This window comes from Teleopsis dalmanni, chromosome 1 (assembly GCF_002237135.1).
Source record: "Teleopsis dalmanni isolate 2A chromosome 1, ASM223713v2, whole genome shotgun sequence".
Taxonomy (NCBI): Eukaryota; Metazoa; Arthropoda; class Insecta; order Diptera; family Diopsidae; genus Teleopsis; species Teleopsis dalmanni.
Genome location: NC_051846.1, coordinates 18,921,687 through 18,926,111, shown reverse-complemented (window position 1 = coordinate 18,926,111; position 4,425 = coordinate 18,921,687). Strand labels below are relative to the sequence as shown.

At 28.7% G+C, this 4,425-nt stretch overlaps 1 long non-coding RNA gene across 1 annotated transcript; it reads left to right on the top strand.

The window, feature by feature from the left end:
* Positions 1-2,177: 2,177 nt before the first annotated feature.
* LOC119668602 lies at positions 2,178-3,887 on the top strand. The gene is made up of 3 exons (XR_005251511.1): positions 2,178-2,254; positions 2,615-3,295; positions 3,381-3,887. It is a non-coding gene; the product is annotated as an uncharacterized LOC119668602 (long non-coding RNA).
* The last annotated feature ends 538 nt before the right edge of the window (positions 3,888-4,425 follow it).

Genomic DNA, 4,425 nt, shown 5'->3' with positions numbered 1-4,425 from the left:
AATAAAAGTGAAGTTAGATAACGTGCACTCTACATCTAGGAATATATGTCTCCGTATATCAGGCGGAACTTATGGCGGTCTCACATGCTCTGGATCACCTATTGGATTGTCAGGTGTATCAGAAAAAGATTCTGATAGCGCTGGACAATCAAGCAGTTATCAAAAGCACGCAAAAGACATACATAGCTAACAGCTTAGTTCAAAAATGTGTAACGAAGCTCATGGAATGTGCTCATGGAAATAAGGTAACGGTCATGTGGGTTAAAGGACACATCGGTATTGAGGTAAACGAGAAGGCAGATGAACTTGCAAAGCAAGGATTAAGTCATAATTTCTGTGGCCCAGAGCCCAGAATGCCATTGAGTTACAACATGACGGCAGTCTATGTCTATAAGTGGATAGCCTCACTTCATCTTAATAGATGGAGAGAGTTGAGCACTTGTAGACAGACCAAACTCATGTTGCCGAAACCGTGGGCCAGTGAAGCGATAAAAGTGCTTAGCTATTCGCGGAGCACTCTAAGCTGTTCGTTACAATGTGAGAATATGTATATATTAAAGCCAACGAAAAAGAATCAGAATTCTGTTTATTATTAAAGAGGAGAAAACCAAGTAGTCAATTTCAAAACAAACAATACAAACCACATTTATCAGTTTTTAAGATCAACTTCAACTGATAAAATGTCAAAGTGATTACAATAAATTGAATACTTAAACAATACGTATAATACTCAATATTTTATAATCGATTTACTTTAGAAGCAATACAAACAGCCCAATTGCGTAATTGGGCTGTAATCATTGAACATAATGATCATGATAATGTTTAACTGATTGAGAGGTTTAAGGAATATTAAGGTAAAAATTCAATCAGTAGATTAAATTACATAGTATATATTAAAAAATATTTAAGAAAAACTAAGTAGAAATAGATATATCGAAGCTTCAACGAACTAAAATAAAACATAAATGCGTTTGTTATGACGAAAAACTGTCAATTTTAATATATCACATACAAAAGTGATAATGCATTATTACATAATACAATATTATATAATAATACAAGATTTCTATATGACTTAAGATCAATTCAAAAATAATAATTAAAAGTTTTTAATTTGCATCGCTCTGGCATAATTTACAGTACAGAAAAACATGTCATTATAAAAGCCAAATGACATGAACCGCAGGAGATTCTATAACATTCCTGAATAGTTACTTAAGATGGATAGGGTAATGAAGTAAGAATCGGTACAGCAACCCCCACTACAAGGCTTTAAGTTTGGAATTAGCTTGTGTCTAGGAATTAGTAATCGTTCTCTTTAAAACTAGCCGTCAAAGAAGAATAGAAAACACTCTCGGTAATAGATTTTGGATGGCGAGAAAGTATGTTTTTCATGCTTTCAAAATAGTCGTCGATTTTTTGGATGCCGTTGGACATTTATATATTAGTTATAGCACGTGATATTAATTGAGTATTGTGCTACATAGTGTCATATTTATGACAAAATTGATGTTTTGTTAAGGCGTCAATCAAATAAGAGCTTTAAAATACTGTTTACATATATAAAGCAAACATATTATTGGAATAGATTAATAAATTACGTATTATACATCTTCCTTAACAATATTCGGCAACATTAATTTAATTTTTTTAAGAAGCACTTTTCAAAACAAATTATTTGGTTAAATATAAACACTGTGCACCTAAGATTTCTTAAAATTAAATTCGAATAATATAAATATCTACGAAATTGAGCTGTGCTCGCTGTACTTCCCAAAAAGTCTATATTTTGCCAAAGTCAGTATAACAGAGTATCGCTACAGTTTTTGCTGTGCTTTTATAATTTTAGCAATCCACGTTGTTATTGTTATTGAATTAATTTATATTTAACACTTAGATTTCAAATAACTCTTTCGGTCGATATATATACGAGTAATTTGTTTGTTTTACCGTTAATATTGCTACATTAAATTCAATTTCATTCAATTTCACTTAGGATCTTTTTTTTGTTGCTAAGCATATACTTTTTTTTAGAAAATTTATTTCTTCAAAATCCGCAGCCATTTTTTAATTGTTTATAGGTGCTGAGGTATTTAACAAAACATTAAATTTCTAATATCATACAAAATTTATACTTCAAAATATATTTTTTTTATAAATTTTACATTTTCACTGACATTTTATTTGTGTGAAACAAATATATTTATTAAAAGGGATATTTTGAATGATATGCATAACTGCTAAATTTGAGGTAAATGACATCAATTATTACTTACTTCTTTTAACTATTGCTGTTTAGAAAGTAATTTCGTCAATCTCAATAATGGATTTAATTGAAATTGGAATTGTGGGTAACTAATTTAGTTCCTTAATTAGGCTGTAATTCAACTAAATGTGATCTAATTAATTACCAAAATTTATATATAGTAAAATAAATTAAGGACTTTATATTGTATATTTGAAAACTTTTGTTTTGAATCAAAATTCTGTAAATGGATCTAATTTCAAAATTAAGAAGCATTTTCGTTTTGGTTTCCATCCATTATTAAAAATTGGTCTTTAAAACTCCCAATAGCAAAATTCATTAATCTGATGAAAAATATTGTTACAGTTTACTTATTTGGATTTCTGAAACTGCAAAAAGCATATATGTACATAGAATATCCTAAAATAAATAAAAACTTTAACTAAATGCATTCATTATTCCAAACACAAATGGGAAACCAAATGCATAAAAACGGTTTCGCTTTATTGGTGTCTCGTAGCGCAGCTGGAGTATGAACCAAATAATTTTTAGAAGACAAAGCATTTGAATATGTGCAGCAGTCAAATGTAATTCGAGTGAAAAAATATGCATTAGAAGCTTAACTAAATAAAATATAATTTATACAGAATAAAATTGGATTTGAACGAGAATAAAATACGTAAGGTAGTGGGCAATTTAGTGAAACTTCCGATTGTAATTTAAATGATTCAAACACGCAATCTGAGCTCAGGCAGATGGTAAAATATGTTACTAAAACATTAAATAAATATGTAAACATATAGCCATATAAGGGATTTATAAACCTATATACTTGCATATCAGCTACAAAATTCAGTAAACGGATTTGCACAATCACTACCTTGTGCGGTAGAAGATAAGTGAAACAACGAGTAACAAAATTGTTGCAAGATAACAAAATTGTTGTTAGATAATGCAGATACAAAATATAAAAAAACAAACAAAAGAAATTCAGTCCGAAGACATCTATTAGATTGATAGTAACGTAACATTACAAAGCAGTGTAAGGTAATGTTTTCTAGAATTTTAAAAGACAGGCGACATTTAATATTAATTTTTTTGTGCTAATCGTAACAATGTTTAAAATTAACAGCATCATAGTACGAGAACCATATGAGTGAAGCGAAACAATTTATGTTGACTAAATAGTTCAAGTGAACAGCTACATACCTTCCAGAAGTGGTCAATGCTCAACAAATTGCAAATTAAGCTTAACTCTAGAAAGAATAAATATCACAAAACAATAGTTTTGGTATCTAACAAAGTCAACAGTCAACCAAGCGATTAACTGAACAACGAGTGCAGAACTCAAAGCCAATTGTCTCTAAGATGATGTTGCATGCAACATTTTTTCCATGAACTTGGCCACTGTTGCTTATGTCTACCAACCAAATGTTAATAGGTACTCTGATTTTCGACATCAAGGCTGAGACCAGAACCAATACTAGGAGACAGAAAAAAATATTATGAACAATGAAATGAAAACTCTAAGTGCCAGCATGACATGCACTGAATTAACTAAAACCAAACTTAAAGAGAATATACACATCATTAAGGCAAATTTCGTAAATCTGTAACCAATTATGGAAAATATAAAACACGTGCAAAAATTAAAAAAAAAATATAAAATCTAAATAAAATTAATTTGTTTATTTTAAAGTCGGTTTTATTTTCTTAAGAATATTAACTTTTATACTGAACATTAATTTTTTGGATATTTCTATATTTATTTCGGCAAAATCGCTTTTGCTTTCATCAGGAGAATTCCTAGCATTAAGCTCAGTTAAATAAGTAAGTAAGTAAAAATTTATTAATTTATCGCTATTACAGATATGCTTTTATAATACAATGATCGTAACAAAGAGTACATAAAATTGATAGATAGATTAATTAGATTATTTAAGACAATAACTATTAAGTTGCCTGTCTTAATAAAAATTTAAATGCGATTCGAAGATAGTGCAAAAATATACGTGATTATAATAACTAATATAATGCTATAATGATGAAGAAATTTAAAATTAAGAAAACCGTAAAAAAGGATATGAGAATTAGATACATAATATATATAAAAATAATAATAAAAAAAGAAAAAAGTATATTAATACTCATAACAGATATACATAATATAAGAGAAG